This window comes from Sturnus vulgaris, chromosome 3, assembly GCF_052056855.1.
Source record: "Sturnus vulgaris isolate bStuVul1 chromosome 3, bStuVul1.hap1, whole genome shotgun sequence".
In the NCBI taxonomy this organism is placed as follows: domain Eukaryota; kingdom Metazoa; phylum Chordata; class Aves; order Passeriformes; family Sturnidae; genus Sturnus; species Sturnus vulgaris.
The window spans coordinates 17,546,950-17,574,392 of NC_142245.1; the positions used below are offsets into that span (position 1 = coordinate 17,546,950).

The 27,443-nt window shown below is 40.9% G+C and overlaps 1 protein-coding gene across 9 annotated transcripts in view; it reads right to left on the minus strand.

Annotated features, from left to right (window-relative positions):
* The window catches only part of XDH (xanthine dehydrogenase), a 107,698-nt gene that overhangs the window by 49,513 nt on the left and 30,742 nt on the right, over nucleotides 1-27,443 (minus strand). For all 9 annotated transcript variants that reach the window (XM_088161094.1, XM_088161100.1, XM_088161102.1 and 6 more), the window contains one exon: nucleotides 11,315-11,701. The gene's annotated coding sequence lies outside the window, so the exon portion shown is untranslated. The remainder of the gene's footprint in view (nucleotides 1-11,314; nucleotides 11,702-27,443) is intronic.

The following is a 27,443-nucleotide window of genomic DNA, read 5'->3' on the forward strand; positions in this document are numbered from 1 at the left end:
TTACTACACCTATTTCAAAGGCAGAGAACCAAGACATACAGAACAGTAATTTTCCTAGTGCTCTAAATAACTCTGGAGCATGAGAGCATGTGTTATTGAAATCACTTGTCCAGAGGATTACCAGAAATTAGAGAAAAGAAAGTGAAAGCTAAAAAAAGCCAACTCACAAAACCCTCAACCCAGAACTCCCTTAAGTGAGCTAAAATGGAAAACTTTCCTCAAACAAAAACTAGTTATGAGACAAAGTATTCTGACTTACCAGTCAGATAAAGTCTAGCAGCTTTCCCATTTTAGAAATCATCCCTTTACCCATTCATAACTCTGAGATGGGAATGTTTAAGAAGTACAAAATTCCTTGCAGTCTTATTCACTCACTAAAGAGCTCGGAAAGCATTTGGTATTAGTCAAGAATACATATTTTTTTAAAAAGCAGCTGACTTTCATCATTGTGACTGTTTAATCCTGCAGACCTGGCTGTTGCAATCATCATCATAATAATAATCTGTTCTGCAGATGATCACGTGTAGCTCAATAAATACAGTGAAATTTATGGAAATACCATTCCTGCCAGGAGTTTACTGCCAGAATTAGGTAAATGGATGAAAGTACAACAAGGAAAGAATTCCAGGGGTAATAAAAGAGAAGATTTAAAACAAACAAAAGTGAGAAGATTTGTGGCTCTGTTCTAATGTTCCCCTTCCAGGAAACAGGAAAGAACAAAGTACAGGTGGCTCTGAAGAGGATTCTATGACGGGATTTATGAGGAGCAATTTTTAAAGCAAATACAAAAGAAAACAGAGTCCCAAGTCAGTGCTTTAATGCAGTAACCCCTGTATCAAGCTTCCAGTGTCTGCACACTCACTCTGTGTGCCCACTCCTCCTCTAGAACCACTGTTTCTAAATCATTGTGGACAGCATCTTTTCCCTGAAGTGAAAACAACCTGTTTGCTTTAGTTCTGGGAACCCCTCTTCTGTTGGCTTGTGTATCCTTTGTTGGAGCACACACTGAACACTTCATGGATCTCAAGAGGAGGTCTCCACCTGCTGTTATCAGGGTCAGACATGAGGGCATAGGAGGTTAATTAGAGCTGTACACACCATCTCTTACTTCTTTAAAAAAATCCCTTTTTAGAGCCTTTTCAGAGCTATTCGTGGTTGTGGATTTTGTTCTGAGTGTTCTCTGTATGAGTTAAAAAAAAGACAAAACATCATAGAGTAATGATTCTAGATTGAGAAAGAGAGTGTGTGTTACCTGAGGATGTTTCTTCTTCTCTTTGGCATCACCTATCAGTCTCTGGTGAAGACAGGTTCCTGAAAGAAGTGGGCCTTTTATCTTACTGGATAGGGACATTGATACTTTATTGCCAAAGTCTCCAAAAAGAGCTCAAAGAAACAAAACCATTTAGGATTCTAAGATAGACAGTAAACTTAATACTCTGCAATAACAAAACCCTCCAAAGAACCCCAACCAAACACCAAAACCCAAAAAACCCTCCACATAAAATTCCCATATGATTATGAAAGTAAGGTACTGCACATTTTTTCAAAGGCATTTCTCAGAAATTAAAAAAATATATTCATGGACTTTCTTATGAAGTGTCTAAATTCCTTTCTGGTTACAGATAGAGATTTGAAAAATATCCTTGTCACAAAGCAAACAAATTTGATTTCCTCATCGAGGTTTGTGAGTGGATACTAGCTCATTATTAATGAATCACTAATCATTCAGTGTTCAGCTTCTAATTGTACAAATATTGTCTAATTGTCCAGATTTATTGCATGAATTATGATCTATTCACCTGCTTTTGGAGATGGGTGGAGTTAAATTATAGCTCTTTTCTTTGTCCTACCACTCTATGAGTCTATGAGAGCAAGGTTAGCCAATTCAGCCTTCTGTTGAGGAGTCCTGGTTGCCACTATTGTTCACAACAATTAGCAAAGTATGACTTGTTTCAATTCATTCAGCCTTTCTTCCATTTCCTACTTCCAGTGGGCCAAACAAAGGATGTTTCAGATATCTGAAAAGCAACTTCTTTTCAAGCAGGCTTGTTAATGGGTGTTCCTTGTCTTCAGCAGCACCAAACTTGACACCTATCTAAGTTGTCTTTTACCTGCTTCCAGGTACCATGTGAGAGAAACTCCCTATACCTATCCTGATGATTTAACTCAATAAAATCATACCTTCTTCTTCATCTTTCTTTTTCTTCTGTTAACATTTTAGGAGCATCTTTTGTATTTAAACATTATATCTCTGTCCCAGAAGGAGGCAGAGTTCACTTGCAGACAAAGACAGGCTGTTGCCCTTGTCACAGGTGGAAGCATTGTCTCCAGTGGGTGTTCCAAGTAGAAAAAGGGAAGGAAGCAGCTGCAAGAACCACACAGGGCTCTTCATTCTTCTGAACAGCTGCTAAAGCACTGTCTCTTTGGCATCTAATAATCCCATGATATTCCAAGATCCCTGCATGGGCAAGTAAGAGTTTCTGGGCCAGATTAATTAAGTAAAAACTAGTTCCCATACCATACTCATTCATGGCTAACTTTCCACTGCTTTTCTTCATAGGAGAGAGTCTCTACACAGAAGTCTGCCTTGCTTGTTTTCTTCTGCCCCTTTGAAGGTATGACTTAATTCTGTTTGGGAGATGGTAATACCTAGTTTTCTCTTGTCTATACACAGGATGCAGTCTAGCATGTGGCTCCTTATCAAAACTCTGACAGCAGCTATATAAAGTAAATCTCTATTACATATACTGTTTTGAACCCTCCTGGGCATCTGCACAAATCCTCTGGCTGCCCTGTGTATCTCACTGGTAATCCTTATCTCATTTCACAATGTAGTATTTTGATGGGCAGTTCACTCAAAAGACAAGAAATCCTCCACAGCTGCCTCTGCTAACAAAGAACCAAAAAGGTTTTCTTGAGTCAACCAAACATTTGACCATTCTGTCTAGGACGGATTTGTATGCCAAAAGCTTGTAAGCATCCCCCAACCATGTAAGTCTGCCTCTCTCCACAGACCCTGCCTAAACAGAGACCTGCACTTCTTAGTACCTTGTACTGGGATTTCCTTCTAGTTCCTGCCATTAAGACGGCCTATCTAGACTGGACAAGCATGGCAAGTCAGTCCCACAGAGGCTTTCAGAAGAGTTTTATTATTACCACAGAGCAGGACAGCAGATGCCATCATCATCACTGAAACAGACCAGTTGTCTCAAACTGCAGCCATCATGGCCAGCTTGTATCCCCCAGACTCTTGATTTCTCTTCAAAACAAATTAATTCTAAATCATTTTCCACTAAGCAATAGTGACAGACCATAAAAATCAGGCAGGAAAGAAAAAGATAGTTCTGGCTCAAAAGCAGTTGCTATAAACCCAGCATGCATCATTTAAGGTGAAAATTAGAAAAGCCATGCACATTAAGGAATGCCCTTCCAAGAGAAGCAATGCATGACAAAAAGATGAACTGCTTAAAAACTGAAAATTGAACAGCCTACAAACTGGATAATATCTTAAGCACATGTTGCAGAATTTGAAACTTAAATTACTTCAAGTCCTGTGTTTCCCCTCCAATCCTACCTAGTGTCCACAAGACAGATTTTCTAAAGCCATGTTCCCAATATCCTACAGTCTCAACTTGAAGTAAAAGAGCCTTCATAGTGTCAAATTTAGTTTATTAAGAATGGACAGGGAAGCAAGCTGACTGTACGTAGAAAGTCTATAATGATGTACATCTAAAATGTGTCTTTGAATCTCTGATAACTCAGAAGATATATTTTTAATTGCCTGAATTAATTTCAAACAGAAGTACCTCATAGTCAGACTCATTGTTTTCAGCGATAGCTCCACATATGAACATTTAAGAGCACTGAACAGAAGTCCTATACCATCATTCCCAAAGCTTTCTAATTCCTGAAGAACAAGTTACTTCCACTTTTCAGGAATTCCATTGGAAAACAGTTAAAAGAAAGATTAATATATTGCTTCCATTGTGCTTCTTCAAATACTTGCATGATGAACTTGCAGATCTCAAATATTTCTGATCCTTTACCATGACTGCTCTTTATTCCACCTGATAAGAGATACCACAAAGTTTTCATCTACCTTCTGAATTGGTGTGGCTTCCTTTTCTAATAAAAAAGGCTTCTCCCACTGTCATTTTATATCCAATATTATTATATATGAGAACAAAAGGTACAGCTGATAGTTTTCTTGGGTTGGCAGGAGGCTACTTTACATCATTCAAGTAGGCACTCTGAGGTTTTGATATTTACTGACAAAATAATTAGAGGCTGTTGCAATAAAATACCCACTATGACTAATGAAGACACCTCACTAGAGTGCAGATATACCTGTACTTTCAGGAGAATGCTGATGATGTATCTTAATGTAAACATGATTAACAACCTTGTTAAATTAAGATGACAAGATGGGCTTTAACTAAACAGATTAGAAAAATACTTCAGAAAAATGGTGAAAGAGTAAGATAAAGATGTGTGTATACAGAAATTCTCAAATTTTCTTTTCCCAGGACAAGGGAAGTTGTGTCCTAAGGGTTAACAAGGACAGCAATGCAGGAATTGATACCAGACTGCTACTTGTTTTCTGCTCTATTATCTCTATCGATAGCAATACAGGAATGTCCAATCACACCTGTCTGGCTTCTGCTGCGTAAACCTGTGATTTCTTTGCAATGGTTTTTCAGTGATCCTTCCAGGAGATAAATCAGCTCTAGAAGAGCAACTCAATTTAAGTGGTTAAAGGAGCCAACACTACCCACTTTGTTAAGACAACACAAAAAAAGGTTTTATTCCCTTATAAACAAAAACACAGTGGAGTGGAATTCAGAACTTCGAATCCATCTCTCCTTAAAGACCATAATAGTTCCAATTCTATTGGATTACATACATAAAAGCATTTCTGTCCCAGAGCAGCTGCACAGTGGTCCTAAAATATAATTTGGTTTATCACCCCAATAGAATAGTTGAGATACAAAGGGGATAATCTAATTTCTGTGTCATAAAGCTTGTGATCTATAACAAAAAAAAAAAAAAAAAAAAAAAAAAAAAAAAAAAAAAAAAAAAAAAAAAGCTAAGATAGCCCAGAGGAAAGACCTAGTTATTTTCTTACTATTTTTATGGTTGTAATTAACACAGCAGATAATAGCTTTTAGAAGGGACTAGTGTGGAACCTGTAACATTCAACCTTCTGCATGTTCTATGTCTTACAGAGTGTTAAGTACAGAGATGCAAACAGTAGCCAGCACTGAGAGCTGAAATACCCCAAGTAAAACTGACAGGATTCCAGCATCATTTCCACCAAGCTATTGATACCAATTACCCACATCCTGAGGAACTTTAATGGTCATCTGAAATACTCTCTTTTTTCAATCATCACAGCTGTGCACAGTAGAAAGATCTTTATTTAGTGAATCGATCTGTTGCTCTGGTCAGCAAATATATGTTTCTAGTAATTACTTGTTCCAATTTAATCTCCTTAATTCAGAAGGTTATTGCTGCCAGCCACATTTACAGTGATGGTGAACAAAGATGAGGAACAAGATCCTAGACTGTTATTCCCTGCTCTGCCATTTCCCCTTTAGACAGAGCAGCTACAGAATAGGGAAAGAACCACAAACTATCAGAAGACACATAAGATGGAGTGGCAGCCAGTTAGAGATGTGATGATAATTACTTTAGAAACAGCTAAATGTGATGCTAGACAGGTTTTCACTAGATACTGCTCCAGAACCTGTATTTTATTCTTCAAAGGCTGGTGCCATTTCTTATACTTGCCTATTCCTTTACAAAACGAAGACCTGAACCAAGCTGGCCCTCTCTGATCCATCTACTGGAGTAATGTATTGAGTAGTCTCCACTTGTCTATGAATAGAACAAATACTTAGACAAAAAAAAAAAAAGAGACATTGTCATTTTATATCTACTTTTACATTCTTTAAAGTGTACATAGCCATCCTTATAAAATGAAGATTCTTTAAAAGCCAGTCTGTTATACTAACATTACACTTCCCAATTCTATGTGGATAAAAAAAAGTTAGTTTCACCTTAGAAAAGAAATTACTGCTGTACAAAAGCTGGACAACCTTCCCAAACAGCAGGACAAACAGTGATGACACCAAGGGTGAAATGTTCAAGGGTACTCAGTGCTGAGCTCTTTTCTCGCTACACTCAGTGAGAGAGAAGTCAAATAAACATCAAATGCTTTCTGAATAATTCCATGTAGTGAGAAACCACCCACTGCTTTCAGTGAAACTAGAATCTGGACCCACAACTTGTACCCTGTTTATTGAAACATAACATGTACATATCTTCACTTTGTTTACAGTTCTCAGGACTGATGTCCTGGAAAACATGATGCAAAGTCAAAGTAAGATGAATTAAGCAAAAGTAAACATATTAGACTGCTTTTCCACACTGACCTGAGAGGCACAAAAACAACATAAGCTTGAAGAATAACAAAAGTACTAGTAATTTTAATGGAAGAGTGCTTTGTTTTGTATTCTGGAAGAAGAAACAACTATAAAGTAGTTTATTCTACAAGGCATAATCCAGTGAATTTCCAAGGGCAGGAGAGTTTAGAGAGTTAAAAGCATATTGTCTTATCACAACTCCAATATGCCTGTTATATCTTATTTGGCTAAAGAGTTCCAGTGAGTACGGACTCTTAACAAATGCTTCAGTCTTCTAAGATATAAATGGAATGGTTAAATAAAAAACAATTAACAATAAAACAACTCATTAAAAAACCACATAGATAAAATTAAGTACCCAGCAGTTTTGGGGCACTGTTGATGAACTCTTTGTTTTTATATTTTCCCATGCTTTGAGTTTCTCGGGTCTCCTAACTTCACCTTGTAAGAAAAAAAACATAATAGTCCCTGATACCTTCCCTACATCAGCATCAGGGGAGGTTTGGATGCAGAAAGGTGACATGACATTGAGCATAAATGAAAGGGAAAAACAATTTTAGAGCTTTCATGGTCCGGGTCTGCTTATTTGTGAAAAACACGACTTATCAGTGACTCAAGAAAAAGCAGGCCCCTATTGGGTGAGGAGAGGGAGAGGATCCCAGGGCTGGTCAGCTGGAGAGCTCAGCAGCAGGACTGCAGGGGAGGGCAAGGGCCTGGCAGGCAGTGCCTGGGCTCTGCTCCCAGTGAGGGCAGGCAGGGATGGCTGATGGGGCACCAGCAGGGTATTTCTCCTCCCATCCTGCTCTGGTCACTCACAGCCTTCAGCAGGACACCAGCACTGGGATAGGGACAATCACCACTGCTCCAGGCTGACTTGGTGCAGACCAGCTTAAATGCAGGGAATCTTCCCAGAAGCAGACTTGAAAAGAAGAGAGGACCTGCAAAAAGGCCAGACATCCCACTGCTTGTATCAGGGATAATGGTGAGCAAGGACCAACACTCTATGGAGCCTCAGTGACCCCTGTCCCTACCTCAGCTCAGTCACTGCTCTTTCCAGCTTGACATGGGCTCAACTCTCCAGCCTGGGAGCACCTGCTCTTCCAAGGGCCATGAGAGAGACACAGAGGTAAAATAACCACCAAAAGCTGAAACAACCAGGACCTGGAAAGAGAAATGGCTAGGGAAGGCCAGAGACACTTTTAAAGGGAAAATTAACCAAAAAAATTTAAATTTCAGAAATAAAAATTAGCAAATAAAAATTATTTGATGGGACAAATGCAATAAATTCTTTGGGGAAAAGAAAAAGATCGTTAAATTATTTTGGCTATCTATTAAAAAGTCTTCTGGCCCTGCCCAGACTGACAAGGCAGATTAGGATGGTTTCCTGTGCAATAGAACTTCTCTTGCACTGACAGGACACTTCAAAAGCTGCCCTGACAAGCTATAAATAATTAACTTAATCCACATTGTGCAAGCAACAGAGCAAAAGATTACAAAATCCATTTATGCAACTGAGATATGTTACATTGGGACACCCAGAGTTCACCCAGCAAGCTGATGGGCCTCTTCTACTTTTCATACATGAAATGGAAAACATGGGAAAAATAGACATAGCATAGGGGAAATTTGATTTAAAATGTGGAACTCCTACACTAGAAAAAATAAAAATATTTTGTAAATTACCCATTGACATTCTACCACACAGCATTACTAATATTGAACTTCAACAAAAAAGACAACACAACAATAGTTGTTTATTTACTACATTGCAATAACTAAAAAGGATACAAGATCTGGCAATCTAGATAAACTAGGATAAATGAATGATATAACCTTTTTTTTTCCTTCAATTTATGTTCTGGTAAGAAGATGACAGTTTTCCTGCAAGCTTCCTATTTAAAAAAATTCTTCACAAATTATTTCAGCAATTTGTTCCTGATGCATTAATAACGCAAACTTCTACAAGTGCTTTCCCCAACACAAAAAGTTTCCAAACAATTATGACTGACTATTACATACAATTGTAAAATCATACAATTGTTTAGGTTGGAAAAGACTTCTGAGATCATCAAGTCCAACTGTTAATTCAGCACTGCCAAGTCCACCACTAACCCATGTCTCTGAGTGCTACATCCACAGATGTTTTAAATATCTCCAGGGATGGTGATTCAACCACCTCCCTGGGCAATCTGTTCCAAAGGCTTGACAACCCTTTCCATGAAAGAAATTCATCCAATCTAAACCTTCCTGGTGCAACTTGAGGCCATTTCCTCCTGTCCTGTGTCAGGAAGAGAGACTGACACCCACCTGGCTACTTTTTCAGGTAATTGTAGAAACAGTAAGGTTTGCCCTGAGCCTCCTCCTCTCCAGGCTAAGCACCTCCAGCTCCCTCAGCTGCTCCTCATCAGACTTGTGCTCCAGACCCTTCTCCAGCTCCATTGTTCTTCTCTGGAGTCCCTCCAGCCCCCTCCACATGTTTCTTGTAGTGAGAGCCCCAGAACTGAACACAGAATTTGAGGTGTGGCCTCACCAGTGCCACATATATAGGGACAATCACTGCTGGTCCTGCTGGCCACACTCTTGCTGATACAGACCAGGATGCCATTGGCTTTCTTGGCCACGCTGCCAGCTCACATCCAGCCATTATCAACCAGCATTCCCAGGACCCTTTTCACCAGGCATCTTTCTAGCCACTCTGCCCCTAGCCTGTAGTGATGCCTGGGGTTGTTGTGACCCAAATGCAGGACTGGCACTTCAACTTATTGAATCTATACAGCCTACCTCAGCCCAGCAATCCAACCTGTCCAGATCCCTTTGCAGAGACTTCCCACTCCCCCAGCAGATCAACAGTCCCACCCAGCTTGGTGTCACCTGCAAACTGGCTAAGGGTGCACTCAATCCCCTCTTCCAGATCATCGATAAAAACATGAAACAGGGCTGACCCCAGTGCTGAGCCCGGGGGAACACCACTTGTGACTGGGCACCAGCTGGATTTAACTCCTTTCACCACCACTCTCTGGGCCCAGCCATCCTGACAGGATTTTTATCCATCTACAGCCTCTCATCCACTAAGAAGACTGAGACAACTCATAGACTAAGTATGCTATTTAATCATTTGAGTATCATCACACAATTGAGAGTATTCATTTCCTTGCCTGGAGAAAGCAAGCTCTTGTCACTTTTGCTGGGTGGGACTTTATAACCCTCTTCACTGACTCCTAATGAAAAATTCAAAACGAAGTTTAGCATTTCCCTTTTTAAGCCTTTCCATGTTAAGTATGTGTGAAGATCACTGCACACATCAGAGCTATTAAACTGTTGATCTGTTTATCCCACATCTCACACAGTGTTTTAAATAAGCACCTTCGGGGTACAGAAATGAGAGTTAGAATGAGGTTGCCAAGTTATGGCAATGCACAGGAACTCCCTTTCCTCCAGGAAAAGTAAACTCACTTCAGATGACACCTACTTTAACAGGACAAACCCCCACACTTGGAAAAGCACAGGCAGACAACATTGTCTGAAAAGATGACAATGCTCTGATGAATGGGTACCAAGTGATGAAGTTAAAAGAGGTGTACAGCATTTTTTCCACCGAGATGTCAGAGGACACTCATTTGATGCCATATTCTGCATTTTAAGCCTTCTCTTAGGTAGCATGGCTTTCAGCCTGGGCCAAGCAGCTCCACAAGAGGCAAACTGAATTTACAGCACTCTTGGAGGCAGCACTACACTGAGCTGAATGCACCCAAGTTCAACAGGAGACTTTCTGCATAAATATTTCCACAGACTAAGCCAAGCAGGGGTTACAGCGTTCACACAGTCAGACATCTCATCTATGATTATGACCAGGTATTTTCAGTTTCCCATGTAGAACCACAGAACTTCCAGGTGCAAGAAAGGAAAGGCTGGGATAGATGAATCTTAGTATTTCCTTTTTTTCATTTCTTCAGCTTTTAGTCTAGCTCCTCCATAATAATTATCTTAAGATCATGACTCTTAACCATCTTCAGTTGAGCTTTTACTCAGAATCCACTTTGTCTTTGATTCAGACAGAACCATGACTTCAAAAGTTCCTTTGAAGTATGTAAACAGAATAATAATAAATAGGTTTTGACAATTTCCTGAAGGAATTTCTTGAATTGATCTGACTACTATATCTGTGCCAAAATCCTGTGTATCTCCACTGAAAACTCAAATTGATTCAGGACTCGTGCCATGTGTTTCAGACTCTTCAGCCCATGTCTGAGTGCAGAAGCAATGCTAGACTGCAGAATCACACTCCACAGTGGATCACTGCTGCCTCAACTTCTGACCATACTGCCAGCAGAAGGGTGATACAGGTTGTTTGTCTGGAAAGGTGACGACATATTTCCCTTCCTTATATTTGCTCCCTGTTCTGTTGCCTAATTCTGCTCTGCAGCTTAAAGACTCAAGGCTGGCTTACTGCTCCATTATTATTGCTTGAATATCTTTCCCTCATTTAATTTTATTCTCCTGGGCTGTGCTTCCCAAGGACCATGTTAAACAGAGCAATATCTTCTATTTGACTTTTTCAAACTGTTGAATAAGGTGTTGTGGCTTGTGTTGTTGTTGGGGTTTTTTTTGTTTGTTTGGTTTTTTCGGGTTTTTTTTGCTGTGCATCTCATCATTCACATTTTATCAACAAAAATTTCCTTTCCCTTACTGCTGGGTATTGTTAAGGCAGTCTAACAGCAGCCAAAATCTGCCCAGATAGGCTAAAAACATGGTGCAAGCACATGTATTCAGGTCTGTTGTGAACATACAAAAAGCATATTCGGTTTAAAAAAGACTGACTGCAGAAGCACCTCTTTGATCAGTATGTTTAAACAGCAAGAATTTAGGCACCTAAGTAACAAGGTACTTACACTTAATATCTTATTAGATATTCATCAGACATGATTCTACTGTTTTGCCTCCTGCTCCTATGACACTGAGGTCTCCTCAGGAAATGTTAAATGACTGCATTCACTGGAATTAACTTCTGTTCTTTTATTGTCAGCTGGTTCCTCTTCCATGAAAGAAATCCAGTTTTTTTTTAAATCAGAAGTGCTCCTAACACACACAGGATTTTGACAGATTCTCTGCACTTCTTTTCCTCAGCTAGTAACTTTAGTTTCCTCATTTGAAGTATAACCAGCTTCTTCCATTTGGTGCAAAGTGAACCGGTACCATGCTATCCATTCAGAACTTCTCCATTGCCTGTACTTTGATTAGTCCATTGTTTTCCTCTTGTGGTTCTTAGTCTTCAGCATCTGAAAAAAAAAAAAAAAATAAGCCCTCCCTTGTATCTATGCTTTTAACCCCAATTAAAGTCTTTCTCTTGCCAGTACTTTTACCCATAACAAAACAAGTTACAGCTCCCAGTCAGCTTTTCTACTCAGCTGAATATTCCTCACCTAGGCTTCTATGTCAGCATAAAGGATTTACCTGACCAACTCCAACCTTAATATGTGAGCCCTGTAGTACTTCCTAAGCAGCTTAGGAACCTAGGAAACTGGCCAAGAACATGATCATCAGAATGAAGAATCCACAGGTATGTCCATCAGGCAGAGTATCATCCCAGGCCCCAGTTAGACTTGGTCCATTGAATCAAACACTGGATTCATTACCCTTCTTGACTTCCTTGAGAATAAAGGCAGCAGACCTCCATCCTTGGCTATGTAGTGCTCCTCTGCACCTCCTATTTCTGGCTTTAGTGTAGAGGAGACTTGGTTGCAGAAAAGAGCCTAGAGGGATAGTCAGTAGCTTCTTGGTGTGGACAAGTGGGTTCTCCTTGCAGCTGTGTTCCTGCATTCCAGGATCAAGCCAGCTGGTTTCCTCCAGCCTGAGCGTCCTGCAGGTGGCAATCCTGCATGGACACTTTTGCAGCTCAGCCACCACCTACAGGAGCTGCAGCAACTGGCATGTTTCACCTTGTGTGGTACCTCTTATCTGGCACCCTTTAACAAAAGTACCAGAACTACATTCCCAACAAGTCAGGACCAAAACCAAGGTGGAGAGCTCCAGAGACACAGACAGAGCAGAAATAGCAGAGACACAGAGTGCCTTGTTTCCCGCTGGAGAGGGAGAAAACAGAGAGGCTCCTGCTGTCCTCTCTCACTCGAGGAAGAGAGATGGTCTCTGCCAAACAAATAATGGTTAACTTTGGTTTTCTTGCCACCCTAGATCCTCTTAGTAATCTATAGAAAAATGTCTACAATCCAAAATACTTCACTGTTTTTCTATTTGTTAGAGCAAGTAGCTTGATGACAACAAGCTTTTCAGGCCTAAAACAGCAGCAGATCCTAAATGAGCTTCTCACTTTTTATACAGATCTAATTTCATTAACTTTATGCCTGAGGTCACTGCTCTGCTAGACAGGTAACCCCAAAATGAAGCATCCATATCTGTTTTGCCCAGCCTCTGTTACTTTTCCAATATGCATACAATTAGAAAGGAGAAATTCAGAGCCAGCTGTGATTTCTCTAATCCCAGACAAAAACTTCTAATAAAACACACCTTTCCCAGTTACAGCTTCCCCTCCTATCTCAGCCCACGCCACAAAATGCTTAAGTCAAACCAGTGCAGTGGGAGCCCAAAGGGCACAGGGATCTCTTCTTCATCTCCCTTCGGTGTGTCTCTAGCTGGCCATAAGTTTTTCTGCCACACCTGTTTCCCTCTCCTCCAAACATGGGCCCCATGCTTTTAAGGAGCAAGGCAGCATCTCTAACCCTCCACAGCCACCACTGCAAGGAATGTGTGTGAGGTTTGTGGATTGCCAGCATGGCCCAAGTCCAGTACTGGTGGGGAGATTGAGTCTCAGTGAACCCGCTGGCTGCTGGAAAGCAGGGGACTGGAGTGTCACCTCCACATCCACTGGAACAGAGTGAAAGATGCCACGAAGGTTAACTGGGGATGCAAGGAGAATTTGGAAACAGCACATTCCTCTTTCAAAGTAGATTATGCAATCCCACAATGACAAAACCAATCTGGGAAACAGACGTGGCAGAGGAACTGTAAAGTCAGATGTGGGATCCTACACGTCACAGACCAATCCTTCAAAGTGTACACCAGAAACAAAGCAAGTAAGATTTCTGCTCTGACTGACTCATATAATAAGATGCCTCGAATGACTCAATGGTATACTGTCAAATGTGCAATTCTGGAAAGTTTGTACAAGTAATCATAATTACAGGAAATGTTTATAAATTGGCAAACCAAAGGAGACATCCCATTCACAGCACAATCCTTTTGTATACTCCTAGTGTGGATTTGAAATTAATAGGATATGAACAATAAACTTAAAGCCACCTTACTGGAACCCAATTTATCTATCCTGTACCTAGTACAGGCCAAAAGTTATACCTTACAGATGAAAGAGTGCATGCAAGAATATTGACATTTTGTCAAAGAAAACATTGCATGGAAAAATTCTTGGCCAAAAAGAATAGCAGAATTATCAAGAACCAAAAGGCTTCTGTGCATTTATTCATACTGTTACACACCAGATGTAGCTGATACATATAAACCAACTACAGCAGAGACTTCAAAGCTATGACTGTACACAGCTGTTAGAACAGCATCATCACAGAGGAACCATCAGAGCACTACCAAGGGTAGTTTTGGTCAACTGAACTGCTTCCTGAAAAAAAATCCTAAAACTCTACATACAGAAACCCTTCTCTTCAAACCACCAATTGCTGCTTTCAATTGGGTCTTCATAGGGTATACATCCCCAAGAGAATTATGAAGTTGGGCTCACGTGTCCCATATCTTTCCAGTTAGGCTTCCAAAGCCAATTATTAAAGTTATAATTCAAACCAGGAATTTTAAATCTCCAATGTGCATATTAATGATTTGAGAAGAGCCTGTAGGAAATAGCAGAATTCCTTTATGCCTACTTTACCCAGAGTTAAAGGTTGATTTGATTGGATCTATGCTTTACAAACATTAACAAACACATGAATTCATTTTTGAACATCATTAGTGCACATATTTTTCTGTGTAGTAACTTTATGTTTCTATATTACAAAGAGCTAAAATCATCTGTGAGCATTGAGAACACAACAACCTGTAATATGGCTACATGGAGTTTTACACATAGATGCAGCTGAGACACTAAAAGAAATGCTTAGATCACATAGTGAATCAGAAGTAGCACAGGAAAAAAGACAATAAATCCACAAACTCATTCCTACAATGTCTTGGCCAAGCCCCTTTTAAGTGACTAAACCATCCAACTAACTCTATTGCTTCAAAATATTTCTTCAAAATTGGAATTGATATTACAGCTTTTTACCCAGTAATGATGGGCTTGATCTTGATTTACTCTGGATTCTTACAATAAAAATCCAGATTCCTTCTTAAATTATTAGAAAACAGCAACTGCAATACCTCAGAGCAAAATTAAGAATGTTCCCACCTGCTTCTGGGGCACAGTGGGCAGGGAAGAAGAGTCTTCCACCAGACTCCCTCAGCTGATCCAGCAACAGACCACAGGAGAAATTGCTGATTATATCTAGAGCTTTTAACTCTCCTTTTGCTTGCAAATTCCTCCTCTTTCTCACTAATTACCTTGTTCAGGTGCTACCCAAGATCTAGTATTTTTGGTTATGGCTCTACCTTCCCACATATCAGTATGCCCACTTGCTCTGGCATTTTTAGAGTAGAACATGGCTGTTACCTTTAGAGCTCTCCTCAGAGGAGCACCTGGCATACACAAACTCAGGAAAAAGCCTGTCCCCACTCTCATCCCACCCCACACGTGCTTAAGACACAATGAACACCCTCCCAAAAGAAACACTGCCAACCAAGAATTGTCCCGCACAAACAAATCCAGCCCACGTATCAGTTCCAACACTCCTGTCACATGTGCTTACAGTCCTTTTGAAGGTTTAATTTTTAACTATTAAAAGTCCATTCAATCAAAAACTGTAAAAGCTCGGTGTCCTTTACCAAAGGGTGAGCAGTTATGCAGATTACTCCAGAGACTACCAATTGCACAAGCTTTGTAGGGTATTATTTGTCATTTTATCTTGCCAAATTATTTGCATAACAGTGGGGCTGATTATATTTCTCCTACAGTTTGATGGGCCAGTGGCAGCTTGCCTCTCTTTCAAAGACAAAACATCGATTAAAGTGAAAACTAAAGGATTTGTAAAAATCAGTGTCTTGTACTTAATTAAGCTGCTAATGCTTCATTTTAAATTTTGGCATTTTACCAATTTGTCTAAGCTAACTAGAGCCCTTACCTAAAGTTAAACCTGTTCTGCTGCAGTTAAATTTTACTTTTCATTTCTCCAGTCTTTAGCAATTCTGGAAGTTTCTTTTAAACAGTGAACATTATCAACCAAAGTGACCAATTAAGTATCTGAAAAGATTTGCTGCTGCTGGAAAGAGATGTGTGCCTATTCTTACTACTCCTTCTAGTTATACCAGTGATGGACTTCTCCTGTTTATTCAGTTTAATGCTGATAACAATCAGCAAGATCATGCAATTAACAAGATACTTGCTAAGACTTTGAATTGAATTTTAACACTCAGAAGTTCTACATAAAGCTCTGTGGTTCTAGGTTGGACAATTAATACAACCTTGGTCTTCATGGTTAGGCTCAAAATTTATTCTCCCCCGGCAACAACAAGTTTGACACACTTAAATTTGCTTATCCTGGTAATGACATCATCAATAACACACCCGTGTTTATTCTGGATTGAGTACCATGAGAATTTGTGCCTGAAGTGCAGCCTACAGATGACATGTGATCCCCTAGTTATAATAAAGGCAATTACTAGTGGCACCAAGCCAGTAACAATGATCTTACAGGTAATGGGCCAATTCTATATCCAGCTCAGATAATGAAATATCCTACAAAGGTGTGTTTACTCCCTTGGTGAGACCACAGTAAACGGAAACAATTTAAACTAGTTCTGCTTTTTTCAACGCTTCTGTTAAAAATGTCATGTCCATTATCATGAGATCTTTTTAGATTACAAATCCATCATTTGCAATAACTAATCAATGATACACTTTAATAAGTCACGTGGAAGCACTCATTACTACCTGACCAGTTTCCTCTTGTTCCTCACCACAATAGCAGCAAATGACTCCAGCGGCCTCTGGCTGAGTGACACCTCAAACGCCCCATGTCCCCGCGAGAAGAGCATTTTTAGAGATGTGTGTATGCTTTCCCTTCACATCACAGAGCAGCAGACACAGTCTGATTGATGTAACCTGTTGTCTTGAGACGAGTATGTGAAGAATTATCATGACCTTGACCCAGCCTTGTGTAGCAAACAGGTAGATGATCTATCAGCTGCAGCTTGCAACACCTTTCCAGCCTCTTCCTCACTTGGGCTGCATTGCACAACCTGAGTGGAGCCCATGCACTTTGGAGCATTCACCAAGGATTTCACTTTTCCCACAGCACACAACTGGCTTAAGGATTATTCATGACAGGCACACCCATGTCACTAATCCTCTTCGCAGTTGGCAGAAATAGAAAATGTTGAAATTTGAGCTTTTTAAGAGTGCTTCCGAAAGCCAAATTTTGTTAAAATGCAGTGAGAGCCTACAAAGCACATTCTGATGAAAGAGCAGTTACCTGACCTCATGCCTCCAGGGTAGAGCTTGCTAGGAAAAGCATTATCACCTAGTTTAGTATTCCTTACAACACTTAATTTAGCCATGTCTAGGGACATATGCATACGGTCTCATTTTTTGGAAAGCATTATGTTTCTCATGTCAGTGATAGAGGGAAAAAGCACACAATGCCCTTCAAAAGAAAATGAAACTGGTATTGAATATCTTCCTGCTTCACATAGTGTTGGATGGTTTCATGACAGAAGTGTATTCCACCACACAGTTTTTCAAACCTTCTAGTCACACCTTATTGCAAGTTCAAGTCACAACTACAATCTCCTGGACACACTAATCTATTTTCACTGAAAAACTGGTTCTTATATATTTCTAAAGTGAATATCTATCATCAGATGGAAGCTGTGGGAAGTAGCAAGTGTGAGTATTTACCTAGGCTAAACACTGCCTGAATTCTTTCTTGAGCCATTTAATCTCCTGTCTCAAAAAGACAATTTGACTACCTTTCAAAAGCTGTTTATACAACTTTTTTGTTCTACTCTTTGCTTCCTATTTCATTAACTTTGCAGCATCAAAACATGTGCAAGCACATCTTTATCATTGCCACGTTACAGATTTTCTTCTCTAAGGTACTTAGCTCCTGCAGCCTTACTGGAAATGTCAGAGAAGCACATGCCTGCAGTCTGTCACTCATCCATGCTGATAATGCAGGTTCTGCTCTCTACAAAGGCACCTATTTGCAGTACCCGGGAATTTCCTTCCCAAACTTAAGTTCTCCTAAATTCCAAGTTACTTGTCCCAGGAAATTCAGCTAAGCCCAAGGCAAGGACATGTCTCTGATGCTCATCTATGGGATGCAGTGAACATCTGGCCCATATTCATTGCAGATGCAGTGCTAATGCTTTTTAACCAGTGGAAATCAGCAGATCACATCCATAAAAGGTTTCCTGACAAAAACTGTTTTGTGCAGCTAGTACAGGAGGCCTGGCTGCCATCCCACATCTTGCTGCATCAGTAGAGCCAAGGGATAGTGTGCCCAGTTTCAGACTACACCAGAAAAACAAGATCATACCTTGGGCTTATTCTACACTGATCACACCTCTTTCAGATTCTCTTGTAAGATATCCTAAAGGATGCATATGTAGAATGTACAGACTACACTACCCACTCACCCTAAAAGGTTTGCTTTCCAACTTGTTGAGGCAGCACTTTTGCCCCTTATACCTAAGATCAAAGATCTTAGGAATGTCCTGTAGTTTTGGATACTCTGCTGTCTCAGGCACCTCTTCCCCCTTCAGTTTAAGAAGCTCAGGCAAGTCAGACCATAGAATTGCTAGTAAAGTTGTTAGCTTAAGGTCTTTTTTGGGGGAACCTGTGCTTTTGTTTATTCTGTTTTTTAATTAAACCAATCAAGAAAGATCATTCCTCCTATTTCCCAACATTAGTTCAGCCCACTCACTACTTTTCCAGGCAGGTAAGTGCAGCTGCATCTCTAACTGTGAAATCTGATCAGATAATACGTAAAAATACCTGCAGTGAAGGCATAGGTATTCATGACATGCAGCTCCTTAGATGTTCCAGCATTTTTAGAAGACAATTAGTAATAGCAGCCAGACACGTTGACCTAGCAGGATATAGAACCAGAATTAAACTGAGCAGATTGCCAAAAGACTTTCTAATTAACTTCCTCCAGGACTAGTCTATCAGTGGGATGTAGTTTGAAGCAATTATGTGTAGGAGATTTTTATAACTTCACAGTTGCATTTCCTAAACGCTTCACACACACATATGGAACCTTGGGGATGAGTTTGCACTGTGTTACTTACACCAGCCTATCATAAAGGCATATCCTATAACTGCATTTCTGTAGGCAGATGGCGTATGACATCAATATTAAAATCACTAACTCATATTTTAATGAGCTTTGCAGAATATTCACAGAAGTTATACCTGGGTAATATATCAGGCAGCTTTTCCTCAACTGAACTTGTCAAACAAAGGTTTAAAAAGTTCATCTGCTATTACAAAGGAGCACAGCTATCAGGGCTTCTCTGTATTCACTGAGCAATCTGCTGCATTACAATACTGCTAATTGCCCCAGACACTCTTCTATTCCCACAGAAATAAAGAAAAACTTCACTAATGATCTTTGGAGGTTGCAGGCTAGGACTTCCACTTTTCCTGGAAGCTTTGTGATTCAGACAATGCAACTGCAGTTGCTCTCATTCTCAAAGGGAAACTTTTAATTCAATGAAACCAGGAGTGCCTTTTGAAGACAGCAAATACTAACTGTTAGCAAATTTCTCCTACTTCAGTATCGATGTGGTCCACTCTTTCAAATTCCTGTACTCATCAGTAGCTGCCAGAGTTGCTCAACAGGCAGGAGGGGACCAGAAGTTCTGACCAAAGGCAGGGCTGCCAAACTTTTGGCAGTGCTCAGGCAGGTATTCCAAGCATCCAGGGCCAGGGATGACCAGCCACAGAGGAAGAGGCTTTGCTCCTGCTTACAAAGGGTTCAGGCACGGGTGCAGCAGCCCAGGAATGTTTGCTGAGGCCAAGCCAGAGGAATCACAGAGCACATGAGTCTCCCCTCATTTGTGTTAAGAGCCCTTTGCGTAGACTCAAGCACTTGAACCTCATTTATGATAAGGTCACACCAAGCAGGCTGCCAGCAAGACAGAGTCCCCAGGACCTGTGCCCTGAAGACAGGGAGGGGATGTACCACCTCAAACTGCTCTGCCCCATCCCTCTGAAAGGCCAGGACGTGAGGCACCTGCTTTTTTACACACTGGGCTGTTCCATGCAGGAGAACACACAGATCCCTCTGACAGGGCCAGCTCCTCAACACTAGCAGGAGCCCAACCTGGCAGGATTCCCTAGAAGGAGCCCATGGACATACCTCATCTCTGCAGCAGGGAGGAGTCTGCACTGGGAGGACGCTGGTGGGAGCTACTGGCTCTTCAAGCAAGCACTGCCTCCAGCAGCCCCTCTGGAGCCCTGCTCCCAGGACTTTCCAGCACAGAGGTGACAGAGGCTGCAGAGCTCCCGGTGACATATACCCTGACTGCAGGGCTGTCATCCTCACCCTGCTCCCAACAGGGACAGCCAGAGACCCTGGCCCCATTGCAGAGAGGCCACACTGCCCAAAATACTGCCACAGTGCCTGCACTTGAAACAGTGGGGCCCAGCCCAGGGCCACAGCAAACACTGATCTACTGATGCACCATTCGAAACGTACCAGAGATTTTTTTGCTTGCTTTTAAATGGGGGAAGATGAGGACATGCACAGACATCAAAAGGCTCCCCAGAGGGGGAGCAGCACACAGCTGGTTTGCCTACCAGCAGCAGAAGGCTGTTGGCAAGCACTCAGGACCTGTGGTGGCCACAGCATTCCACAAGCCAAGGAGCTTCAGGGGCTGCCGGGCTCAGATCAGCAGCAGAGCAATTATACAACTCTGCCCCATCCAGAGATGCCACAGCTCTTCCCACCAAAACCTGGAAATACCAGAACAGCTACAGGCAAAGCCAACAGCCAGCCCTCCTCCTCTCTTTCCTCTGCATTTATTAACTACTCAGTTTATTACTAACACAGCCTATCTGTGGCAAGGCCCACTGAAGAGAAAAAGCCTTATTTAGCCTTCTCTCTCTATCATTCTGTACTGGGTTTTTTTATTTTTAATATGAATGCTTTGCCTCAGCTCTGATTCCAGCACTTTGTCAGTCAGGAGCACACTAAAGTGCTCACTTCATCTGCTGTTCCTGTCATTGCTCCACAGCCCCACATCAAAGGATCAGCAAAAACGTCTCTGATCCTTTTTCCCCTTCTCCTGGGGTCAGAGAAAATAAAGTTTATGCTAAGACTTGTGAAGACAGTCACAGCATATGTTGGGAGGCAGGGAAGGGGCAGACACTAAACCTGAACTCATAAGCCCCCAAGAGCCATTGAATCCTGATGGGAATCTTAGCCAAAGAAAAAACTTTTCCTATGGCAGAAATTTATCATTCCTCTGTTTTCCCATATGAAGGATCACACAGCTATGCCTTGCATTTAAACACATGCTTCCAGCAAATTATTTACTCTTTGAAAGCTGACAGCTCAGTTCATTTGGGAGGCACTGGTCTGACCCTACAAGCTGAGTAGACACTGCACTCCTGTCATAAACTGGGTGAGCAGCTTTAGGCAAAGCACAGCAATTCAAAGAGCCATCACTGCCACAGAGGTTATTTAACCTTCTCTGCAGAAAGAAGGGAACCTGTGTAAACTGTCATTAGTATGGTGCATCATTCCAATGCATTATTCATATCATAGCAATATACTCCAATAAATTCATCATAAGTCCTTCCATTCTCTAAGTACATAGACCCAGCCCTAAGTGCCTGAAATTTAAGTAGGCAAGACAGAAAAAGAGTGTGAAAACGAGGTATAAGAAATTAAATTATTTTCCCAAGGTCACTCAAAAGGCTATGGCAAGCTGAAGAACAAAACCTGAGTCTGCATCTCGTTGTTAATCACAGTGGCCTCATTGCCTCATCTCCAGACAGTACATCTGAGATGCTTTTTGCCTCCTGCCCTCTTCCTCTTTAGTGTTCCTTCTTTTTGAGTTATAAATCCTGGCCCGTGCTACATAAGGCAGATGCTGCCCACATGTCACAGCCCTAGGAGCTGTTATGTTACTATAGCTGTCTATTTCAATAAGGGTTTGTGTCTCTGTCTTCCCTGTTTTGCTTTGTCATGCAATCCACCTGATGTTTTTGAATTGTTTTTACAGGCTGAAACTCTGTTCAAACCCAGGGCATGATTTACTGGGATTTGGATGAAGTAAGAACAACAGTGCTGCATCACAGATGTGATCTCATCTGCCACCACACAAAAAAAGTCCCCTCAAAAAGCCTGTAAATTAACTGATGTCAGATTTCTCAGACCTACTGCTTGTGAAACTGTAAGAGTTCCTTTACTAGGCAGTAATTGCAGAATGAGCTGTATAATGGGGAAGAAAAATTACTGTGTCCTGTCCAGCCTTGGGATAATATTTAAACACTCTTTATGACACTGCAGGTTTTATTAGTTGCTGAACTCCACTGCTAAAATGCTACTAAGAAGTCAAGCAATCTATGTATTTGATTGTGTCCAATGAAATATCTTTTATCTTCTTCGGGGTAGCTATTACAGAGCTCCTGTATTAAAATAATTCCGATTTACAATTTTATTTTTTTTCCTAGCTATCAAACATCATTGGATGGGCCCTTCTGATTAAGAGGGCAGTTTCTACACATCCAACTCATGAAAATTCCAGAGGAACTCGGGGAATTAGATTCAGGAACTCTCTCTGATCCCTGAGTGAGCTGAGGACACCAGCCCACAAGGCACCCACACAGCCTCTTTGAGGACAGAAGGTGTTTGTTAACACTGAGGCCTCAGTAACCTATTTTATAGCTTCACCATACTCTGGGACAAGGAAATGTTTTGCTAGTAGGCAGTCACCTCGAGGTTTAAATCAGGTTAATGTAAACTGCAAACAAATGTGTTTATAGGTTAAAAATAAACCACCAAAAAACCCCCCAAAACAAACAAACAAAGACAAAAAACATCGAGAGACAAATACTTACAAAAGATAAGGGAATTAAAGTAAAAAAAAAGCAGTAATGCATTTGCACCAAGGTTAAATTCTCAAAACACATTTTCCTCAACACATCTGAACTATTTATAATCTTTTCCTAATACACATACAGAATATTAGTTAATCTGTGAGGGGCCTTGACAGATGAAATTCCCTTCCGTCTCTTATCTCTCTCAACAAGACTTCTATATTTCTTACTCATACCAGACATAGCCTTAGTAATTTCTAAGTAATGGAGACAACATATTTTTAATAAATAGCAGTTGAAATCAGGACTCTAAGAGTGTGCATTTTGGTTCAAAGGCTCTTTGTCTCTAAACTGTGCATTTCATATCAAATTGTCCATAAAGCACCTACGTTACTGGCATATAAAGCAAAATTAAGTCATTAAGTTTGTAACACATTCTTTCTCAAGACTTGCCAGAAAAATAACTGACCCCCTTTAGCATCTATACATGAAAGATTCAATACTATCAACAGAGCCATAAATCTTCATTATTTTAGGCAAACATTTCAGGCTCAAATTTCCTTTGCTCATGATTCTGCAAATCTACAATAGTTTAATATGTCATATTGGCAGCTTCTCCTAAAAGGAGAAAAAAGATGAGACTCTGCTTATCATGAGGTGACAGGAAAGAATTCTGCATATATTTAGATCCATTAATTATCTTGATCTGTTAAAATACTATGATGATTTTTTTCTCAACATATAACAAGCTATGTCATAAAAGTCGAACTGAATTCAGAGAATTCATGCAGCCTTGGGATTGGATTCTCTTTTACTTCAATTTTCTTCTATGCTGCATTCAAAAACATCACAGCTTTTAGGATTATTTTCAGTATTACTTGTGTCCCTTATGTCTTCCCCCAATATGTGTGTGCAGAGGAGAGGTAATTAGTTAGAATGACAGATGCCACCAAGATGATTCCAGAGATTTGTGCAGTCCCAAGATACAAAGTGATGGCATAATCAGGCAACATGCAATGCGACAAAATGGAGGATTAAAATGACATCAGGCTCAGGGAAAGCAACTGTATGTGCACCACTCAGCCTCATAACTATTTCCAGCTCCTGTCAGGTTCCATGAGTGAAAACATGGCAACATGTGCCACAGGTTCTCTGTAGTGAGAGATACTCCAGTGAGGGACAAACATCTCTGGCTAGTGCAGGAACTGTGACACTAGATCCTCACTGTGTTTTTCTTGAACTTCATAATGACATCACCATACAATACAGACTACTTGTAAATAAGACAATCTAAAGGCAAGCCTTCCTATTTGTCAATTCTGAGTGATAGGAAAATATTTCCTTAGATTAGGTGGCAAGGATTTACACAGTAACTTCACTAGGGTAATGAATGCAGAGACCTAGAAATTTTTTTTAATAAACAGTGTTAATAGAACTCCTTATTTTTAAACCTGTGCAAAGCACCTATCTCAGTTGCTTGTACATTTGTCAACCAAATCTGCTGGGCTTAATATATCCATATGTTAAAAATAATTCGCCTTAGTACCCCAATATTTTGAAATGTTTGATCAAAATTATTCATCCATTTCTAAAATAGGTCTAAGGGTTGGCTTTGATGTTATAAAATGACAGTGTTGAGAGTTGTTTTCTTCAGGGGGGTGGGAAACAGCTGGTTTTGACTTTTACTAGAAGAAAGCTAAAGAAGCATTTTCTATGAAGAGGAGAGTCTAAATTTGACCTGGTGTTCCCCAGAAAATCTGCCCATATTAGCACAAAATACAAAATCTTTGAAAGACTGCAATCTGTTCATCTTCAGTAGAGTTGTTTAATGGCTTCATCTAATGGCTGGAATTTCCTCCTGATTGTGCATTCACACAATTCCTCTGCCTGCTGACATTGTGCCACCCTACAGAGCAACTACTCATGCCAAAATCTCACAGATCCTTTGCATTACTGTCCTCTGTGTTTCTATACCATCCTCACAAACTCAGCCCAGGTCCCACGTGGCAGAAGTAGGTTTTCTGTGCTTTCCAAGTGCTACCTCCCTGTCTGCAGCATCTCCGGGCCTGAGTGGTGCAAGGGCAAGGGAAAGCAAGGTGGCAGTTTGTCTGTCCCTCCAGCTCCCTCCATAGTATGGAGAGGGCATGTATCTTATTCTACAGCAAGAGCTGAACTGAGAACATGGGAAATAAAGTCTGGGATGTAAACTCTGAAAAAGAGCCTTGGCAACATAGTCTGGGATGGAGGTGGCAAAGACTCTTTGAGGTCCATGGAGAATAATGGGAATTGGAGAGGTAGCAAAGGACAAAGGATAGGAAGGAAGGTAAGCTAAAGAAAGAAAGAGAGAGAGAGGAACTGATATTACGGATATTATGTCTGGGAACCACAGAGATGGAAGGTAATAGACAGGAAAATGAATGGACAAATCTACATCCACAAGAATATTCCCCTCCAAAGCCTGGGATGGCAAGCAACACCTCATGGCTTCCCCACTGTCAGAGACTACCAATGAAATCTACTTGAAACGATTGCCAAATCGTTTTTTGGTTTTGCCTGATCTGCCAAAGTCATTATAGCCTCTTCCTGATGAGGACTCTCTCTATTCAGCCTGACTGTGGCTTCAAACAGCAAATTTAAAAACAAGCCAAGAATATGAAAGGAACACATTCACATGGCAGAATCTATCACCCCCAGGCAATTCCAAAACCTGCATAGGAGCTCAACCAAAGCAGCCTGAAGCAAACAAAGGCACACTCTATTTTGGCTGGCTTTAGCTAGTGAGACCAAAAGCTGATGGTGTGCATAGGTGTGAAAACAAACTGCTCACACTGGAGATATTGTTGCCACTCACTCAGGAGCCACAGCAAGTCACAGTGGTGCTTTTGCAGCCTCCCACTGTTAAAACGTAGGAGCATTTACCTGGGTCAGCCTCTGGTATCCAAATCTTGCTGTGCTTTAGCTGTTACACAATCAAGCAGCTCTGTAGGACTGCGTGGTTCACACACTGCCAGTCCCTTTATTTACACAGAGCAAGTCTGCTGCTCGTTTCAGTGGGAAGTTTTAAGAAAGGACAAACATGGGATTATCACTCGGAAATTACTGGCTTCTTTCTCTGTGCTCAGAGCCATGCCTGAGGCCACCCACACAGCCAGAGCTGGGGTGAGCTGGGGTTGCAGGCAGGAGACTGGTCTCCAGCCCAACACTCAGCTTCTCAAGCTCTCTGGCAACTCTTCTGCATATAGAGGTGAAACTGGTGCAGATTTTCCCCAGATGGCACCGTGGGCATCCCCCAAAATGAACTGACAGCAAGAGAAGCCCCCACATACTTTGATCCTTTCCTCTAACAATGACTAGATAAGAAATCTGTAATTGGACATCCTAGCCACAGACACACTGTGAGAGGCTTAGGGCAGTCCCATTAAGGTCAGTAGGTTTCCCCCAAAGCTGTTCCTGCAGAAGAGGGTACAGTGCCATGGGCTGTGTCTCATTTGCTTGCTGGTCAGTGGGGGCCACAAGGAAAGCTTTGATATCTCAGATCATTAATAAGCAAAGTGAATGTTCTCTTCAACCCCACAAGATGGCAGAAGACACTCAAAAATCCCACTTCGGTCAGATTTTCTGACTTTTGTAGCTAACAACTTCTGTGAGAAGTTAAATGAAAACTTATTTTTAAATAAGACTGAAGAAGCTTGACAAATTGGTATCGGTGATTGTTCATGGATCTCTTAGGAGCAGTGGGATGTTATATCAGTGACTTGGCAGTACTGGCAGACCCATGTGGGAATAATCTCCAGAATTTGCTCTCTTGTCATGAGTAAAAAAGAAAAAGAGACAATGAGCAAACTAAAAGTGGACAGAGGAAAATGCAAATAGCTTACATAAAGTTTTTATTTTTAATATCAGATCTTGCAGACACTCTGCCTCTGGCATTCCTTACATTACTCACAGCAGGAAGACATGAGAAAGCCATGAAGATTCAGACAGTTTTTCAAAAAAGATCAATTTTTATTCCCTTCAATTTACTGCTGACTTGTCCTGGTTAAGCACTCCCCCCCCCCCCAGGAATAAATGAAAGCAAATTCCTCCACCAGATCATATTGCACTCTTAGGAAGATAATAATCAAAAATTATCCAAAATTACTAAATTCCATGCTAATTAATAGCCCAGTGAATGAATCTGGTATTTTATGAAACAAATATAAACAAAAGGTCACTGAAAATTGAATAAAGTGTCTATAATGGTATTTCTGATGCAGGAAGCACTGAAGATATTCTTTGTTTGATCAGCTCCAGAAGGAAGAATGATGAAATACCAAATTAATTCAATCACTCTGAAGCCAGCTACCTCAATAAGTGAGAGTTTGCTTGTGACTGCACAGAATAACCCTTCAGAGGTCAAAGCAGCCCAGTTTGAGTGATGAAGGAGATGGAGCCCTAGGCTGAAGTGTTTGAGGGTGAATGAAGCTCTTTACCTGCAGAGTACCCAGACAGGCAGCATAACAGAGACAGGTCCTGCAGTGTTGAGGGAGAAGTCCATCATCTCTCATGACTCAGCTGCAAGCAATGGTGCTACAAGATATTAAAAATAAATTTTTTATGCCCAGAGGGTAGTACCTGGCTGCTATTAAGTGCACTATGGACCTGAATCTATGAACATGAGGCAAGAGGTCTTAAAATCACATTTTTTCCAGTGATCTATCAAGTCTTCATGCCTTCTCCTCCAAGTAGTTTTACAGGGCTAAAGCCACTGGAAGGCACTGTATGCCACTTCACATGTTGCTTCAATCTCCTAACATCAAGTATGTCTTTAAACTATAAACACTTAAACATTTATA